This window comes from Mauremys mutica, chromosome 2, assembly GCF_020497125.1.
Source record: "Mauremys mutica isolate MM-2020 ecotype Southern chromosome 2, ASM2049712v1, whole genome shotgun sequence".
NCBI classification, from domain to species: domain Eukaryota; kingdom Metazoa; phylum Chordata; order Testudines; family Geoemydidae; genus Mauremys; species Mauremys mutica.
The window spans coordinates 111268023-111289446 of NC_059073.1; positions in this window are offsets into that span (position 1 = coordinate 111268023).

The following is a 21424-nucleotide window of genomic DNA, read 5'->3' on the forward strand; positions in this document are numbered from 1 at the left end:
TTATCTGATGCAGCCTCCTTGTCTGCACCGCACAGGCTGACTCTGTGCCTCCAGTCCTTATGTAGTGACCCTCAGACTGCTCTTGACTCTAGATGACTTTATGCCCACCCCTAGCCATGACCCTCTCCCAGTTGAGTACATGGTAAACTTTGCCAGCAGTCATTGTCTTACGAGCCCCCTCTGGCTTGTCAGAGCAGAGCTCCCCCTTTGGTGAACATGGGAAGTTTGTCAAACACATGCTGCTTTAGTGGTGGTGCTTAGAGCTCCATTTGTCAGGGGAGCTTGTTTGCAAGTTTCCTTCTCTCCCTTATCCTCTATGTCCCCAGCAAAAGGAGGGGAAGGTGGTGAGGACAGGGAAAAGAGAGACAAACTGCCCTTAAAGATGGGACTCTGAACTCTGCTGCTGAGGCTGGTGAATTTTCCATTGTTTGCCAGAGGGGGAGCTCTGTTCTGATGAAGAGGAGTGAACAGGAGGTTTCTCTAATACTTCTAATGATCACACTATAGGAGATCAGTGGGAGATGGGGAAGACACTGTGCGAGTTAGAAAAACTGGCTGTGTACATTGTGGGTGGCTGGAAGTGATAAGAAGTTTGTGGTGGCGAAGTCTGTGAGTGTGTGTGGATTTTCTGTTATGATGATTGGGTGGTCAGGCCTATAAATTAAGGTTGCCCTGGATGTTAATGTAACCTCAGCTGGATACTTTCTTGACTTTTTCTTTGATTGAACTTTAAGGAAATGCATTTGAGCAACCTTAACTGAAACCTAACCAAGCTTTATTTTTGCAGGGGAAAATAAGAGCCTTGTTATTTTTAAAGTACTTTTAATCTTTATTAAAAATGAATTATAGCACTGTACTGTAACCCAGCCTCATTTGAAAAAGCATTTCAAAATGACACACCAACTGCATGTAAAACTCACTACAGCTGAAATTGTTTTGCATTGTAACTTTACTACCAACCTGCTAGAATGGGGAAAGATGCCTCTTCTCTCTATTAATGTTTTACAAGGAATTCTTCCAGTGACTGAAAATGTAAGTCATGATTTTCCTTTATCTGGAGCTCTGGGCTGCCTGTCTATGCCTATGTTCTGAAAGGCATTGATGTACTATTGAAAGAGCACCACACTGCTCATTTAATCAGCCTTGGCAGTGCATTTTACATAGAGTAGATCACATCTGACTGATTTATCACAGACTTTGAGGTATATTTTCCTATTAGAACAGGCATCTCTCCTATTAATGGTAAAAGGAGTTATGCGCATGTGTCAAACAAACCCCCTCCATTGTCTGCTTGCAGTAATATTTCTGCAGATGCAGTCCCACCTACAGAATAAGACTGTGGGTGAGTATTTTGTTAATATGTTTTGGAGAATTAAATCTGTGTAGCAAGACCACTACAGAAATACACCATATCAATTGGTTCCTCTGGATATCCCTAAAAGATGGATCTTTTCACATATTAATCTCCTGTGCTCTACTGGGGAACATTTGGACTGAACATTTAATAATATTAAAGGGAATAATATGTGCTTTAGCTAGCAGACCAATTAAGTAAATACTCAGAACAATGCACCTAAAGCTTTAAGCAGCGACTTTCTCCATCTCTCTGCCTGTCATAAATAAACACCCTCTTCCATTAGAAGAGCAAATGGTGCATGTTTCTGCTGTATTTGAAAATTTCTGATTAGCCAGCACAGATATCTTCATACAGTTTTACATGGAACACATCTGCACAGAGCCCACCCACAGCCAGGGGTGAAAAGGATACAAGGGTTCATCTATCTAATTTATCATCTACGCAAGCTGTGCCCAGAATGAGCTGGGCACGGTCCATGTACATGGGAAGACTCTGCCCAGAGGGGTACAATCAAAATATGTGCATCATAGACATTGGTTGGTTTATTTTTTTTATTAATTAAATACACGTCTACTTCAACTGACTGCCCCCAAATGATCTATCGTTAGTTGGTCTAGTTTCTTGTAGGCCTCACAGAAGAGAAATGGGTCTTGAGGAGAGGGTAGAAGAGGGAGAAGGGAACAAATGAGTGGTCATGGCTGGTATTATTAGTGGGAACAACAGGGGTTTGAGGAACTAAAATAATTTCTTGCAGTCTCAGTCCAGGGGAAAAAACACCCTAGACATTCAAGTTACTGAATGTATAGTGATCAGCTGATATCCAAACGTATAAGATGTCTTATGTTGTGCGCTTTTTGCAGACTAGTAATTAGCCGTATAGGGATAGAGATGGGTCCTATACATGGAAGTGTGAATATTTATGCACATGTATTCGTTAATCTAATGAGAGGAACATGTTGTTTCTCCCTAAATACAGGGGCCCATATTTATAATGCAACTTGCCATTACTTGAGTGAGCCCTAGTGCGTTTGTGTGGATTGTGCTACAGGGAGCAGAGAGAGACTGGATTAGAGAGACATGGTGATGGTGGGGAGAAAAAAGTGCCTGGCCTCACTTGAATCTAATTAGAAGAAGTGTAGAAATCCTATGTCAAATTCAAAGGTGTCTTCTATATTGGATCAGTTTCTAGTCCTGGCATTGCTTTACCACTACCAGAATGTTAATATTTTCCTTAGAATCTCTTCATGTATTTAATAGGGGAGTCAGTGTGTCCTAGAGGACAGAGCACTGGACTGGGACTCAGGAAACCTGGGTTATGCTGCTGGCCTGCTGGGTGACCTGTGGCAAATAATTTAATCTCTCCATGCTTCAGTACATTAGAGGATAATGATACTGACCTCCTTTTTAAAGCACTTTGGGATCAGCTAATGAAAAATGCTACATAACAGCTAGGTGGTATTATTATTAGTAGTATTATTAATTTCCAGTTTAATTTTTAAAAGTGGGATATAATTCAGTTAAAATATTTTAAACAAGTTTATATTAACATTTCTGCAGCCATCCCACCATTGCCTGTGGCCTTGCCCCATTACTTTATAAACTAAGCAAGATTGGGCCTGGGTAGTAATTGGACAGACGGCCTAGGACAATTTAGGGGTTATAGGAAGTGGGGATGATGAGTCCGTGTGATGTTCTTCCTACTGACTCAGTACTGAACTAATATCTCATCATATGAGTAGCGGTTACTGTTTTGGTACAGATGTCAAATCAAGGCCACATCCATTTGTGGTCATTAAAGATCACATGGCATGCTTTGCATATAAAAATAGAGGTGTTAGTCTCTGTGTCCTCATCAAATTCCAGCTTGGATAATTAAATTTTATTGGCATAAATTTCCCCGGTAATTTAATTGGACAAGACATTAATCTTCACTTTCTGCCCTAAACACTGGCGTAAGGGTATCTATATCTAGTCTGAAAAATGCTTTGGGAATACTCTGGATGAAAGGCACTAGAGAAATGTAAGATACTGTGTTTTATACATGTAAAGCTTTTGTTAATTCATAGAGTTTTTTAAATTTAAAATCTATGGAGATTAACAAAGGCAAAGACCCATGCATTGAGACTCATCCGTTGGCAAAGAGGCCAGTTAGTGGTCTCGCTGGAGTGTTGCTTCTATCAGCTTTTGTCACGTGTAAGCCATTGTTTTATCAGGGAGGAGAGCTCCTTTCCTCAAATTCCCCCCCTCTGGACTTTAGAAGCATCTTTTCTGTGAGACAACCAACATCTCTCAGACTGCGAATAACAGTCTATGATGGCATATAAATTTGGGTGCCCATTTGGCAGCACGTCAGGCACTGACAATTGTTTTTAACAGAGAAAAGTAATATTCAAATTTGAAGTTGGGCCTTACTTCAGAATTTCAGAGTGCCTCAGAATAAACCCGGTGAAACATCCTGACATCACTCTGATGCAATGCCATAGCACACACATTGCATCACACATCAGGATGCTGTGGCATGCTTATATTATGGCTCTCTGTGACTCCATTTGGGATATACACCCCCCCCCCCGCATTCCTCTTGCATGGAAAGACAACAGGGGATGTTCTTTTTGTCTCTCTCCCTGCCTCCGGGCAGGTCTACACTACGGGGGAAAATCGATATAAGATACGCAACTTCATACGTGAATAACGTAGCTGAAGTCGAAGTATCTTATATCGATTTACCTACCGTCCTCACGGCGCGGGATCGATGTCCGCGGCTCCCCATGTCGACTCCGCTACCGCCGTTCAGGTTGGTGGAGTTACGGAGTCGACAGGAGTGCGTTCGGGGATCGATATATCGCGTCTAGATGAGACGCGATATATCGATCCCCGAGAAATCGATTGCTACCCGCTGATACGGCGGGTAGTGAAGACGTACCCTCCTAATCCATTTCTGGATGCTTGAAAGGAGAGGGAACGTGTCAGTTACTGACTCCTGTTTGTTACTTAGGGCCCCCTAGAAAGGGGAGCACTTCTGTGACCAATCACTGTACCTGAGACCAAGTACAATGAAAGGAATCCATTCCAAATTGTAGACTTTGCAAGAGCTTCATGTTGTGTGCAGCCATTTGGCAGACAGCTTTAGAGTCACAGGTTGAGTATCACTACCTTAAAATCTTTACCAGTAAAATACAGCTGGCGCTGGAAGCCAAGGTGAAGAAACACCTGAAGCAAGCTTTTCTTTAGAAACAGATAAAACAGTAGTCCCCTTGGCTATCATGGTATTTGGATATTGTGAAGTACATGCACTATCTTTGTTAGAAGAAGTCTTTTTAAAAAGTATTCTTGGGCTTGCTTGTCAGTAACATTCATGAGCTGCACTAATTTTGAAAAATTCAGAATGGAGTTTTGCCACTTTAGAGATAATCCATGAAAGCTCTCTTCCTGCAGACAGCAATAAATCATCCCGTCCACTAAAAGCCTGGATGTCATTTGAAATTTATTGCACAGAGCTGGTAGTGGACTTAAAAGCCATTTCACGTGTCTTATTACTTCAGTCATCTAATTTATGGGTTTCAGCCACAATTGTAGTTGAAAAAGTATTTTCCTTCAACTGATCACTATGATTGCTGTTTTTGCATTCATTTTTCCTTTCCACTAGATTTTTATATTTTCTATGATAATTGCAAGCATATTTTGGCATCTAGGAGAGTTTCTTTCAGTTTCAGATCTAAAGGTGCCATCCAGGCTGGTGGAGATTGACTAAGCTTTACCAGTTCTTAGCTACACTTGTCAAAAGGTATCTTAGTTATTGTTAGTTGAGCAATCTTGCCCTGGGGAAGGAGAAGCTGTCAAGAGCTCCCTTGTTTAACATGAGAATCTGTGGCTCCGTGGAGAGAGTATGAAGGCAACCTATTAAACACAGATGAGGTAAGCATAAGTAGCACACTTAACACAAAGGATGATAAGATAGTGGTGCCCGTTATGCTGTATTGCAGAGACATTTTTTCTTTTCCCATTGTGAAAACTAGTCTGAATTTACTCCCGCAGATTAGAGCTTTCTTTAATGCCAATCATTTGATCTTCATAATGAAAGACAAAATGAATGACAACTTGTAAAGCAAATAAAAAGAAACAAATGTGAAAATATTACCTTGAAAATACAATGCATTTTTTTTTTGTAGATTATGAGGTTTTGGGCTAAAACCCACATGGTCACACCAAACATTGAATGACTCATTCTGGTAAATGAATTCTTTCTTTGTGTATTTGTGTGTATGCATATAATAGAAATGAGTGATTATTATTTTAACACTTCCCAAAAATGTGCTAGGTACCTCCCAGTATAGGAAAAATGAGACCTAATCCTTACCCTGAGAAGCTTACACAGTAATTCCGAATGTGGCTAAATGAGGTGTGCAGTAGGACAGGAATAGTGTCAGTGCTAACTTGGTTATTCAGCAAAGGTTAGAGCACAGCATGATGGCACAAGAATTTATGTAATGAGGTAAATTGATAGAATGTATAAGTACCACACTGAGCTGGTGACTTTCCTTTAGGCATTGGAGAAGAAGTGGCACTTCAGGGGGGGTTAAGAAGAGAGGACTGTGGCCTTGTGGAACAACTCAGGAAGCAAGTTCCATGCCTAGAAGAAGGGACAGAGATGGTTGTGAGGAGAAGTGGTAAAGACAATGTCAAGGCTGGCATCAATGGGAAGGTGACATGAAAAGGAATGAAGCTAGATAAGTAGGAAGGCCCCGATGTCAAGAAGCTTGAATTTGATGTAGTGGAGTATGGGAAGCCAGTGAAAGGGCATGATACGTTCAGATCTGTGAGCAGAAGATGATTTTAGTGGCTGCATTTTATGTGGACAGGAGTGGGACAGTGAGAGTGTCCAGAACCCAGAGAGGAGAGGTGGTCATGGTCATTAGGATAGGACATTGGTTCTTAAACTTCATTGCACCATGACCCCCTTCTCACAACAAAGTTAATACATGACCACAGGGGGAAGGCCCCAGCCCAAGCCCTGCTGCTCTGGGTGGGGGTTAAGTTCAGGCTTCAGCTTCAGCCCTGGGTCCCAGCAAGTCTAATGCTGGCCCTGGCAACCCCATTAAAACGGGGTTGTGACCCACATTGGGGTCCCAACCCACAGTTTGAGAACCGCTGGTATAGGATATGATGAGGGCACGGATTAGAGCATTGCCTTTGGACAGGGAGAAAAAGCTGGACCGTAGGAACATACAGGCGAGTCTCATCTTACGCGGGGGTTCCGTTCCGTGGTTAGTGTGTAAAGCAAAAACCGCGTATAGTCAAAATTACATTGAGTTGAGTGGCGGGCGCAATCGCCCGCACTACAGGTACAGTATTACAATTGTGTTTTTTTTCTCTTTTTTTTTTTTTTGCTGACTGTGTAAAGCTGAAATTAGGCATGTTAAATGCACGTAAGATGCGACAGACTTGTAGTGTAAGCAGAATTGGTCCATGTCTGCAGGTGTGGGGAAAGAAAGGGAGGAACTGGAGATGCAGGAAATGGAGAGGGTTTCTGAGGAAAAATCATGACTTTGACTTAACCATGACTAAAGCTGATGATAAGATAAAGATCATATTTTGCATAATAAGATGTATTTAGATTCTATAACAGTGGGTGTTCCAGGTGTCTGAGAACATAGGCGTATTCTATGCCACCGACCCAGGATGCAGTATTTGGCAAAAGAGCTCTTGCTTCCTGGAGTTGGGAGCTTCATGGTCAGCCCACATGTGGGTTGAGGGGTTTTACACAGTCTTCTATTCTCAATCACTTTTCCCCCCCTCCACTGTCTCTGCTGTGGCTGTAATCATGACACACAGGCACAATTGTGCAGCAGAGACAGTTGACAGTATGCTTCGAGACTGTAATGCCTCTGTAAACTGATTGTGAACATGCCAAGATAGGGCCGTCCTTAGGATTTATGGGGCCCAATGCAGCATTATTTAACTGGTGTCCCCAGGCCCAACTTGGGGGCACAGCCAACACCCCTTCCCGGGGACCCCCAGAAGATCTCCCCCATTGCTGACACGCACCGAGCTTTGTATGCAGAAGACGCTGCAGCAGCCCAGGGGAGAGAGATGAGGCAGCAAAGGATACCGAGCCACCCGGCCCACCTCATGGTGGCAGAGAGTCACAATTCCACGCAGAGACACCCCCTACCCTCTCTGTCATGCAGAATACACCGCGCTGGCACATGCGGCTCTGTGAATATGGCCCCTGCCTAAGGAGACTGCAGCGCATGCTGGGTGTGTGGGAGCTGACCTGCTTTTACCTGCTGTCCCAGTGATGCCCAAAATTTTCGGGTGCCCTATGCAGCCGCGTATGCCTAAGGACGGTCCTGGGCCAAGGAAACCTCTTTTCACCCTTTCCAGCCCAAAGATACAGTTAAAGTGGAATGTGTAAAATACCCTCATAGAGATGCTTTGTTTTTACTGTTGGCCATGGTTTGCAGGCTTTATGAAAATTCATAGCTAAATCTTCTTAGTGTATGCGCAACGTGCCTCAGGTGATACGAGACCAGGATTCATCACCGAATTTGGTCAGCTGGTTGGACCATTAGCTACCCTGGCCTGGGCCGGGTACAGACTGGGATTGCTATGTCAATGCCAATCCATGCCCCCCGTAGCTAAATAAGACTGCATATCATAGGTGCTTGAACTAGGAGTGCGGGGGGTGCTGCAGCACCCCCTGGCTTGAAGTAGTTTCCATTATATACAGGGTTTACAGTTTGGTTCAATGGCTCTTAGCACCCCGCTATAAAAATTGTTCCAGCATCCCTGCCACATTTTATGCCAGGTGGAGTGGTTAGTGGTACTGTAGTAATGCCTGTAGTAATGCCAACTGTGAGATTGTGCCCCATTGCACTAAGTATCATGTGCACAGGTGGTGAGAGACTGTCTCTGCCCCAAAGAGCTGGCAGTCTAAATAGACAAGACAGACAAAGGAATGTGGGGAAAAGAGAGACAGAGGGGTGAATTGACCTACCCATGGTCAAATAGCAGGTCAGTGACAGAGCCAGGAATGGATAATTCTCAAATTCTACACCTATGTGGACCCTGGCCAGCAACTTCAGGCAACAGAGCAGCAACAGTGAAAGGGAGTGGTAGTCAACTATCTTCTGGGCCCTGCAAAGAGGACCTGAACATAGAAGTCCAAACACATAACCTAGACGCCTAGGCCGATTGGGGATGCACTATTTGCAGGGAATGGATGGTAGGGGCCTGTCAATGTTTATAGAAGTTTTAGATAAGCATCCTAACTTCTGGATTCTTATCTGAGCCTCTGTGCTTGTTTAGCGGTTAGCTCATCCCCTTCATTAATTATTACTCTGGTGGGACTGAATTTTAGTCACTTAAAGTGGCTGAAGTCTTTTGTTCATTCTTTTGGAAGTATTAACTCTAGACCAGTGGTTCTCAAAGCCAATCCGCTGCTTGTTCAGGGTAAGCCCCTGGCGGGCCAGGCTGGTTTGTTTACCGGCCACGTCCACAGGTTCAGCCGATCGCAGCTCCCACTGGCTGCGGTTCACCGCTCCAGGCCAATGGGGGCTGCGGGAAGTGGAGCCGGCTGAGGGATGTGCTGTCCGCCCTTCCTGCAGCCCCCATTGACCTGGAGTGGTGAACCGTGGCCAGTGGGAGCCGCAATTGGCTGAACCTGCGGACGCGGCAGGTAAACAAACTGGCCTGGCCCGCCAGGGGCTTTCCCTGAACAAGCGGCAGACTGGCTTTGAGAACCACTGCTCTAGACTGCCCTGCCTTTCTGACAGGAAAAGGATGGGATCCTCCTAGCCCCTACAACCAAATAGGGGTTTCTAACCCCTTAGGGCTGCAGTAACTCTTGTCTTCAATAGTTTTAGTACACAACAAAGAGAGAGGGTCATGGAACCATACAGGACTGGTGGAGGACAGTGGATGGGACACTTTGTGGCTCTTGTCTTCACAGATGGCGTGGATCCCTTCACCATACATTTGCACATGGCCTGACCATCCTCAGGGCTGGGTGGCTCAGTGGATAGCCACCATACCCATTGCCAATGTGTAAATTGGCCAGAGGATATGGCTCTGACAGATCAGTGGCTTTAAACCCAGAATGCACATTTCCACATTAAAAACAGATTTTTGGAACTATCTATATTTTACTATTTATGACTCTCAAACACAGATCTAACAAGGAAGTGATGTAGAGTTTGACTCCCAAACATTCATTAAGTCTTAATTTCCGAGAATCAAATAAAAGAGTCAAAGAAAAACAGCGTATAACAATATTCTGACTCCTAAGAGGCATGTTTTCTGCTGCTTATGCCACCCAGGAAGCTATGTAAACTGACAGCCGGGGTTGGGAAAAATACATATCCTGAAGCTTAATATCAGACTTCTGCAGATTCTAAGCACCACCTGTGTATATCTGTGGATACTGGAGTGCATCCAAGAGGAGGCTGAGTAGAGAGGCAAAAATGAGATGATCATAACAGCAGGAGAAGGCAGTAGAACTAATTCAGCGTTTAGATGACAGTGTTGTGGGAAGTTTGCTTTACAAATCCACTGCTGTTTAGAAAGCTGATGCTGTAATACAGAACACAGCACTAGAAGTCCCAAGATGGCAAAAGATTAATGAGCATGAGTTAGGTTTTTAACAGCTTCTGGTTGATTTTTTTCCATCATGTATGTAATAGTATGCAAATACAAACAAATTAGTTAAATATTAACAATTTTTAAAAAATATAATAAATAGCAGCACATGCCAGAGCTCCTACATCTAATAATAAGTTATCAGTTCCAAAATGAGTTCAACAGAAATGATATTGATAGACTGGGAGAAGGTCATAATTAGTTAATACTTATATAGAGCCATCAGTTTTTGTGGGGCCTTACAGAAATAAGAGAAATCTCAGTCTATATGGAGAAAAGTTTACAATCTAAAGACCTGGGCCTGAGTAATTAACATAGCTGTTAACGTCAAGAGAGGTATGATGATTTACACCAGCTAAGGATCTGGCTTGTAATGTAAACATTACATACATTGCCTTTATTGCATTTCTTACCGTTCATACCTCAGCATCATAGAATCATAGCATATCAGGGTTGGAAGGGAGCGCAGGAGGTCATCTAGTCCAACCCCCTGCTCAAGCAGGACCAATCCTCAACTAAATCATCCTAGCCAGGACTTTGTCAAGCCTGACCTTAAAAACCTCTAAGGAAGGAGATTCCACCACGTCCCTGGGAAACCCATTCCAGTGCTTCATCACCCTCCTAATATCCAACCTAAACCTCCCCCACTGCAACTTGAGACCATTGCTCCTTGTTCTAACTTCTGCTACCACTGAGAACAGTCTAGATCCATTCTCTTTTAAACCCCCTCTCAGGTAGTTGAAAGCAGCTATCAAATCCCCCCTCATCCTTCTCTTCTGCAGACTAAACAATCCCAGTTCCCTCAGCCTCTCCTCATAAGTCATGTGCTCCAGCCCCCTAATCATTTTTGTTGCTCTCCGCTGGACTCTTTCCAATTTTTCCACATCCTTCTTGTAGTGTGGGGCCCTAAACTGGACAACTCCAGATGAGGCCTCACCCCCCAGATGAGGCCTCACCAATTGATTTCCATTATCCATGGTCATGTCCTCTGTGTTTGCTTTCTGTGACCATTCCTGCAATCAAGTTTTGACAGCACAAATATCATCTAGAAGCAAATCTGAAAGATGCACTTGCCTTCTCAGGAGCCAAAATTTCAATCTGCATGCACAATTATTTGTGCCAGAAGTGCTTGCGCACTCATTCATTCTGGAAATAGAAATAGTACCAGGTGACCACTCACAATTATCCAACAGAATAGCAATTATTGGGCAGTGCATAGAGTTAAAAATGTTGCCCTAAAATTGGTTGAATGCTTACAGAGGAAGTTAAAGGGACTGTGATCTGTTCATAGAATTTCCATGAGCAGAAGAGGCTAAATTCATCCAGTAAATGGCTCATTGTGAATTATGTGCTACACACTATTTCCCCATAATCAGACTAGGAATTGAACAACCCCTTTATAACATTAGTGTAGCTTATTACTTGACTGGATTTAGTTTCTGCTATTTCCCCTTGGTTTTTGTTTTTAAAGCAATATTTGTTACAAGAATCAATATCTTTTCCATTTTCTGGTCTCTTTACAATCTTTGCCAGGAGATGGGAGATATGGAAATGAGAGCACTTTCTCTGTAGTCTGTGGGCTGTTTTTCTTTGACCTTGTCATTAAAAGAGAGTCTATATGATGACTCCTCCCTTCCATGAGGCCGGAGACACATAAAGGCAAAGTGGATTGGAAGACCCACAGCCATGCAGCATAGCACACAGCAAATTGCTAATGAACCTATATTTCAGTTTAAAGTACCAAAGTATTAGCAAAAAATAAAATGCTCTCTGTGCTTTGTTTCCTGCTCCCCCTCCCATTTTTCCTCCACCCCCACACATTTAATTAGAAAATCTGATGCAGCCAGAGACGTTATCTGCCATACAGTGTGTGTTTGTGAGGAATGCATTCTTTGACGTAGCTGATAAGCATTCTGTGGTGTGAGTAGTTAATTGGTAGTGAAAAGGAAATGGCTGGACTAGCATATGAGAAGCTTCCTAACTGTTTCTCCTGCAGCTGGTCTCACTGGCAGTAGGTTCGTGAGTCAAGGTGTGGTATGGTGTACCAGTGGCTAGAAGGTCATGTCAATATTGCCCAACCCCCAGCAGAACTGCACAGAACACCTGCACCTTTGGAAACAGTTCTAAGCCCCCACTTCCCTTCTTTGTAAGGAAGCAGGAATGGGGATAAAATACAGTGATCCCAAGCGTGTAGGGCCAAATCCTCTCCTTGGGCCATGTTAGTCAGCAAATATTTTGAGAACAGGATAAAGGGAAAGTTGATTTTATTGTGACTTTCCCTGCCAAAGCCAAATAAAGCTCATTTTAAAACAAACAACAGTGGTTTGGGTTAGTTGAAAGGCATTGTCAATGCTGGCAAACCGAATATTGTCTCTTCTTGTTATTTACTTTGTGTTGCAGACACGTGCGTTGTGCAATCTGCTATTCCCTGATGTGCTTGGCTACACCATTCTGGTGAGCAGGTAGCAGTCAAATTTCTAAGACCCCGGCACTTTAGAAGAGATCAAAGCAGAGCTCAGGTTACTTTTTGTTAACCGGCTAGCCAGCTAACTGTTAACCACTCATTATATGCTCTGGGCCAAATCCTTCCCTGTGCTTGATGGATATGATGATGGGGGGAAGAAGATGTGAAGAATCCTGCAGTGCTCTCGTGTGGTAGCAGGCAAGATTTATATCTAGCACTTAAGAAAATGCTAAGGTCGGGAGGAGGGTGAGAGGTGTTGGCCATCATGGCCCCCAGGGCATAGTCTTCTGGTTAGGGATCAGAGCTAGGCCTCCAGCTGGCAGAAGCATGTGCACACACTGCTCCTTTTAAGAGAAGCAGTAAGGCACACATGGCAACACTTTCCTTTCCCACCCACCCTCTGGCATCCTATCCTATACAAGTAGGGTTGTTCTTGGGCCATATGCTGATCCTGCACTGCTCTGCTGTCCTTCTTGCATAGTTCCCACCAGTAACTGCTGTGTGTTTAATACATAGAGTGCAGTGCTAATACTGTAGGTATGTAGATATGCTTGAGTGGATGTCCAAGCATCTACAAGGCATGCACACATAACAGTGAAAAAATCAGTGTCATTTGTAATATGAAATGTGTAATTAAGTCTAAAGACGGCGAACCGTGATCAATCTGGTGTGGCGTCTGCAGACAATGATCAGTCTGCTGGGGAATTCCCTAAGTGGGGGAGAGTGTGAGATTTCCATTCAGACTGCCACCAAGGCCCACCAGAGAGAGACTGCTGCAGGTCCAGGCCCTACCAAAAGTATAAGTGGGGCTTTGGAAGAAGGGCTTATCCAAAACAATCTGAACCAGAAAAGAGGCTGGGGGTGAGGAGGGCAGGGAGAGGGCAACTTTGTTTGAGGACTTACAAGGGGCAGAATGGGAAAGCATTTGAGACTTGTCTTACTCTTTCCAAGCCAATCCCTAGGCCAGGAGAGCTTCATGACAAGTGTTTCTGATGATCCGTTTTGCACTTAATTTGATCTATTCTTCTGCAACGCTGCAGCTGTGCCGTGGTAGCACTTCAGTGTAGCTACTCGCTACAGTGACGGAAGGGGTTCTTCTTTCAGTAGAGACACTCCACCTCCTCAAGAGGCAGCAGCTAGGTCGATGCTGCTTAAAGACCCTGCTTAAAGAGCTGCCATGGCAGTGCTTTAATGTTATTGCCCCTTTTGCTCCTCCCCCACCCCCCGGGCTGCTGACGGGGAAGGGAGCAAAAGGAGCAGCTGCCCAGGACTGGTGGTAGCGGCAGTGGCGGCTGGAGCCCTGGGCGGCGCAGATCAGGCAACGTGGAAGGGCTGGCTGGGGAATGCTGACCTCAGCCCCGCCCTTCCGCCCGAGCCCCCGCCTCTTCTGGGGGCCGGAGCCAGCCCCTGTACTGGTAAGTCTTCAGCTTTTCTTTCAGCCCTGAGTAGCACAACCAAAGGCCACAACAAAAACCAGGGCTCCAGGGTGCCTATACAAACACATAATAAGGAACCACCCCGGCCTCAAAGAGTGTAGAAATGACTTGCCTAAGGGGACACAGCAGATCAGTTGCCAATCTGGGAATGGAACCGTGGTCTCCTAAATCTCAGTCTAATGTCCTATTTATTGGCTCACAGTGCTCCTTCTATACATTTTCGGAGGGGGTGCTCACTAGGGTTGAAATAAGAAAAGGAAACTTGGGAAAGGAAAGAGATTGTGGGAATAAGAGATGAGGTGAGTAAAGGGTGAGGGAACTGATGGAAGGGATGCCAGAAGGAGCTCAAGAATCACAGTTAATGACCAACAACCAATGGCAAAAAAACCCAACCAACCAAACAAACAGAAAAAAACCCCAAGAGTCCCATCTGAGTTAGGTGAATATGATGAGTAAGGAGGCTCTGGGTGTTCTTCCCTTTGCTGCTTTTAGCTATTCCCCATGTGGAGTAGGGGGAAGTAAAGACCTCAGCTAGAACCTCTGGAGGGCATCTCTGGTTCACTCATTGAATCACTGGCTGTAGGTGGAAGCTGGCTGCTTTAGGAGGACAATGGGTGTTGTTCCTTAAGCCCAGCTAAGATGGAAGGGTGTGGATGGCTTGTAGGGATAATTTTAGCTGCCATGAGAAGGCCCAAGTTAAGACAAGTCAAACCTGAACAAATAATTGGTGAAACAACTAACTATTGTGGGCACGTTCATAGTAAGCAGAGAAGGCGGAAACACCTGAACTGATAAGCTTGCCTTACGCAATCTGCAAAGCAATTGGTACTTACATGCAAGAAGTATAGATGTTAGTATCTATGAAAGTTCAATATAAACGGTGTAGTATGTGACATGAATTGGAATTGTGCTATTGCCCTATACCTGAACTCCTTGCATTTGGGCCTGGCCAGCTTGGACACGGGGACAAAAATTACATGCTTAATACTGAGTGACAAGCTGGAGTCAAACTGAGTTTTTTGGGTCCCAGAGCACTGGATGAAGTGCAGTCCCAGAACTGGGTGAGATGTTCTGGTGGAGCCGACTGGAAAGGTCTCAAAGGGAATCCCAACACTTTATACTTCCACTTCTTACACTTTCTTGTTTTTTGCATTTCCTGCTACTACCGCACTTTTCCACCCTTTCCTCTGTTACTTTAAACTCACTCACATGTGCTTACTCAACTTACTGGCCTCTGCCTTTCACCACCACTTATGACACACGTGCATCTGGCCCAGTGTCTCCCATGTTCAGCTACCTCACACCTCAGTTGCATACAAGAGGTTGTTTGTAGAGGTGCTGGAACAGTTTTTATAGTGGGAGTGTTGAGAGCCATTGAACCAAACATAAACCCCTGGATATAATGGAAACCACTTCAAGCCAGGGAGTGCTACTGCACCCCCAGCACCCTTAGTTTCAGCACCTATGGTTGTTTGTTGTAATGGGGAGAGAGGAGGTGAGTGCACAGAGAATGACCAGCTAATGAGCAGGCTGAAAAGTACCATTCATTTGGTTGAACCAGGAAGAAACATTTTGTTTGTTATCATAAAAATATGGTGTTGGCTAGTGTTCCCTCTATTTTTTCCCACACACGTGTGGAATGAATTTTTTTATGTGCACCAATATGGAGGTGATGTGTGACATATTACCTTCATATTGGTGCACATAACAAAATTCATGTGGTGGGAGTGGGGCCATGGGGTTCAGAGTGTGGGAGGGGGGCTCAGGACTGAGGCAGAGGATTGCAGTTGGTGTGGGATGAGAGCTCCAGGGTGGGGCTGGAGATGAGAGGTTTGGGATGCAAGCTGCCCAGGGGCTACGGTGGGGAGAGTTGACTCCCCCCAGCTCTCTCTCCCTGCAGAAGCACCTGGGCTCGGGGGGAGAGGCGCCTCTCCCGTGGCCACGGCAAGTCCGGGGCAGGTCCATGTCGGGGATGGCGAGGAGAGGTGCCTCTCCCTGCTGTGGCAGGTCCGTGCTGGGGGAGAGGCATCTCTCCCCACCATAGCCCTGCACAGAGCTTAATAGACCGCGCAAATTAGGTGATGGCATTTTAAAAAAATGATATATCAACTTGACCTTTTACGGCAGAATTCAAGGAAATCTCTCTACATCGTCTGCACCACAGGCACAAATACTTCCCCCAGATGGAGTATATATTGTGCCTGACTGCTCCACGGTGCACTTCAGGAGGGTGAAGGTGCAAGGAGCACTCTCTCATGCTCCTGGGAACGGCCACATTCCTCATGTTCTTTGGAGCACAGGACTGCTCTCTCCTCTGCCCTGATTCAGGAAAGCACTGTCCTGAAATCTCTGTCAGTGAGACTTAAGCAGGTGCTTAACTTTAAGTAAATGCTTAAATGCTTTCCTGAATGGGGACCCATGTGAAAGACACCTCAAAGAGGGCAGGCAGAGGCAGGGCTATGGTCCCATACCTAAACACAGCGATCAGCAGAGCTAGCTGTGGCACAGAGGTTACTTCTTGAAAGGGTGTAGTAGCACCAGCTGCACTCCTGTACAACAGAGAACTTCAGAAGGAATTCTGCCTCTGTGATCTGTGTCTAATGGACTAGTGAGCCCATGGGTGGGGGGTGCTACTGAGGCTGCATAGAATCTAACGCATAATACTACGTAATTCTAATTCTTTCTTAATTCTAATTTGTTTTAGGTTTCTTGCAGACATATTATTTAGTTGAATTAGTTATTTTAAAATGTTAACGTCCCCATGTACCCACTCAAAAGAGCTGCAATAGCAAATTCCCTAACAGCTTTTATTTCTATTTAAAAAGGTAATTAAATGTTGGAATGGAATGAAATTTTAAAATGGGCAATTTTGACACAACAGGATTTAAAGATCTCAGATGGCATATGAAAGAGAATGCCCTCTTCTTGCATCTCCTTGTTCTAGGTTGTATTGTCTCATTAAAATGCCCCTCTGCCGTAATCACTATTTCACAGTTCAGCCACCTCCAGATACTGTGAAACAGCTGTGCAAAGGTCAAGTACAAGAGGGCAATGTGAAAAGAAAATCATACCACAGCTCCCAGGGTTTTCATCCACCCTGTTAACAAATTTACTGACACAGGGCATAATTTTCACTGACGCTGTCCATTTTTTTTTTACTGACACTGACTCTTAGGACTCCATAGGGAGCAGACACTGACATCTCTCTTGACTTTGAAAAGCATGTAGCGAAAACAAAATAGTTTTGTGCAAAGGTTTACATAGTGTATGTAAATACTGAGTGTTTTATCATGTTGAAATAATGATCCCATGCCACAACGTTAAATTTTTAATTAATACAATGTGCTCATCTTTCATCTTTTTACATCTGAGTTTCTGTGATTACAAGGTGGGACGGGCTTGATCCAAAACCCAGAATGCAAATGCCTATGAAGTTTGGGGAACTTCAGATTGGGACCCAAAGGCTTGGGTCTGTCTTGGCTCTGTTCCTGTCAGGAGCTCTGTGCAAATGGACCCTTGCACCCACGTCGGTATCCTCATGGGCTTATTGCAGGAGCAGGCGCTCTGCTAGTAGATTCCCCATCACCTACTGAGCTGACTTCAACTAGAACAGCAGTAGCTATAGAAACTCAGAAATAGCAGCTCTCTGTCTTAGTTTCTTGTTCAGCTTTTGTCTCTTGAATCTTCACCTTCACCCAATTGTTCTCTGACATTTCAGTCCTATATAAACATATTGGTTTCTCTTTCAGTTTTTAAACCTGGCCACCAAGCTGTGCTCTGTGTGATTCACTTAATTTTTTTCCTTTTGCCACTCACATTCCCTCTCTGTTGTTGACGGTGACTGGAAAATAGGCGTACAAAGCATTTTGCATTCTCTGAATGCACCACACAGTAATTCTGCTGTCTGAAAACTCTGTAATGTCAATAATTGATGCACTTGAGAAGTGGTAATTAAATTAGTTAATTATGCTGGTAAAATTACATGCAATTATGTGACTGCAGGGTATGTTTAGTAAATTAGGCTTTCCCATACTCACTACATATTGTGGTGCCAATTTTGTTCCTTGATGATTAGGTAGCTTTTGATACTACTTAATTGATTTAATACCTGGATCTTCATTAGCCCTCGATTGCTATGCAATGTATGTCTGACATTTTTCTCTCTGGTATTTTACAGAGTATCGTTCATCCAAAAAAAAATCGATCTATGTACACACACATTCCTTTCAGATGCTAAAGCATCAAGACTTCAAGGAAAATATTGTGTTCTACAAGTATGTTGTGGTGACTCACACACTGGTGTGTGATGCCAATCAAGTAATTGTCCCTGGACACCCTCTAAACCAGAATGACTGATCTCATTTATTTTTCTCTTGAAAGATCAAAATAAATAGATGTGTGAAGAGAAACTGGTCTTGTGACAGCTGGTTTAATGAAACCCGTTATCTTTTGGGAGGTGCAGTGAAAGGTTAATAAAAGGTGACAGTAATTCAAATAAAAATTTCTAGGGGGTCAGACTTGTTTGGGTTCAGCCCACAGATGGAACCTTTTCAAACCAAAGGTGTATGGAGTTCTTCGGTCACACTGGCTGAATATTTTGCTTGTCTGAATTACCTCTCAACAGATGGTTACCTTCATCTTGGCTATGATAACTCCCAGAAACCTTTCCCAGCGCTACATGCACCTGTACACATGCTCTCTGAACTTATACTTCAGGGAATGATTTTAAGGCCTGGTCCCTTCCTTGGACATTAGGTGAAATAAAATCCCAGAATCTGAGGTCATAGCTGGTTCTTTATTTATTTACTCTTCTTAGAACAGAATCGCCATGGGGGGAAAAACAACTGCTCGTTTTGGCCTTGTTGGGTTAAAAAACATGCGGCATTGTCTGGCTCTAACTGTGCCCAGCTTAGTTGTGCCCCAATATCAGAACAGGCAGATAAGAGAGCGAGGTGAGCACAGCCTTCAGTACAGCCTCCATGTAGCCTCCATGACCTCGTGGCAACAACTTAACCTCCGGAGGGTATACTCTCCCTCAAGTGACTTTCAAGCATTAAAAAATGATGACGACTCACTGTTTAGTACTGAGGTAAAGCTTCTGGGAACTCCATAAACATACAGAAATAAAGGAGATTCAGCTTGCATAGCTCAGTTGCTGTGAGGGTCTCACACTGTTCCCTTTTCTGTACCTTCCCAGTGCTATTCACCAGAGTGCCAGGGAATGCAAAGACATTACACTCATGCCAATACACAAAAGGTGGTCCATGCTAATGATGTACTAATCAGTGAACAGAACATGCATTGTGAGAAAAAAACAGTCAAAGAGGCTCTGAAACAGGTTGATAGCATTGTTACAGTCTTTTACTCTTGAAAGGAGAATATGTATTTTTGTTCTTCTGTCTGCCTTTGCTATCCAGGCTCTGGTTTATGATGGACATAATGTTAACCTACTGGGTTGATAATCTATATTACTTCCATTTAGAAACTAAATTTTGTTTACACCATTTGATTTCTTTTCCATGTTCCAACCTTGTCTCGGTGACGTTTCTTGTGAAACATCATTTTTCTGTGAAATGTAGTTTTGGCCAATTGCCCAGTTTACAGGACAAATGCACAACTTGCGTTTCAACTCTACCACCTGGACTTCTTTGAATGGGTTCACCCTCTGATTTTAGTGTTTTCACAGTGCTTAACGTCACATGGAGCAATGGATAGGATGGATTTGTTCCTAACATATGTTTTGACACCCTGTGCAGGGTTATTAATGGAATATAATGAGCTGAAAATATAATGCGTAAGCATGGAAAAATCCATAAATTCTGAAAATATAGGGTCTTCCTGAGGATTTCCGGAGAATTATCCAGAATTAGTTTACAGGAAGAAAAAAAATCTTGCCCTTTTGGATACAAAAATACCAAAATTTCTTAAGATAATAATGGAATTTGCTACTTGGGGATAAAATTGGGTTTTATATTTATAGTGCTGTCCATGTGCACTGCTTCTACACTGAGATTTGTAGAAACATGATAGGAACTGCAGGATTTTGATGGACTGTATGTGCTTATTCCGATACCAGCAAATGCTGTTCAATTTAATAAGCTAATAAATATATTTTGAAAAATCTCAGTTGTGTCTTACGATAAGAGCTGCTATTAAAATGTTAAGGAGTGAAGCCAAGCAGAAGAAGAAACAAAGAAAAATCCTTTTGCAAAAATTGTGCAGATTTGGAGGGAACCCCCCCTCAAAGATTTCTTTGGGTCATGGAACCTCTGTGGACTTTTAATGGCCCTAGCTGTGTGTCTGCTACAATACCACCTGCCTTGTTTGGCAACCTTGAATACTCATAAACATTGTGTTCAGTTTTCATGGTTTGGGTGTGTGTGTTAGAATACAGATGCCAAATAGGAGAGATCACATGTAAAATATTTCTAGTAGAGAGGGGCTGAGGAGATGGGTAGGAACTTCCTTCATAAGAAACTTGACTTGCAGCATTATGAAGTCAGTACATCTAAAACACTCGATCTTTATTTGGCACATTTGTGTTAGCAAAGCTGGCATGCTACCTTGTCAGCTGGCGTAATGCCATCTCAACAGATGGGCAGGACTAGAGGCAGCCAAGAGACCATGTATGAGCATCAAATATGTGTGTTGAGGGCAGGATCCCTAGGCAAGAGTGTTGAAACGTCTGTCTGTCCTGTGCTTATGTGCCTGTAGTTAAGGTGATGTGCCATAACTATTCCTGCTCTGAACTGGATTAACTGCAGAGGGATAAGACTCACCTTCTTCATCCAATGCAAGATGAGCTTTTGGGTCTGTTGACTCATGGTAAGTATTCTGCAGGGTGTTGGGAGAACACTGGGGAATCCAAAGGTGTACTTATGCATCTGTTACCTATTGAGATATTTTTAACTAGTAGCTTTAAATATACTTAGCCAAATTCAGAGGCACTATGTAAGTTAGACTCCCTTAGGTGTACTTACACACACACACACTAGCCTGAGTGAGTGTAAAGACTTCCAGCTGGTGTAACTTACATACTGAGTAGCTGAAAAAAGCTGTAAGAGTGTGTAACCTAAAACCAAGGAGATCTCCTGTAACTTACATACTTTTAAAAACCCTAGTAGTTGCAAACTCCTATTTGTTTGTCTGCCAATCCATGCTAATCGATAGGCATTTATACCACATTCACCACAGTGGCTTCTTGCCTGCTGGCATGTGGCTAACTCAGACTTAGATGCCTTCACACCATTGGGGTATGTTTACATTGCAACTAAACATCTGCAGCTGGCCTCTGCCAGCTGACTCAGGCTTGCGAGGCTGTTTAATTGCTGTGCAGATGTTCGGGCTCCCACCTTAGGGTCCTAGAACCTGGGCTCCAGTCTCAGTCCGAACATCTACACCACAGATAAACAGCCCCTTAGCCTGGGACTCGTGGCATGGGTCAGCTGCAGGTGTCTAATTGCAGGGTAGGCTTAGAATCAGCCCAGTTCAGAGGTGGTTGAAAACAGGTTTGTAAATTAAATGATAGTA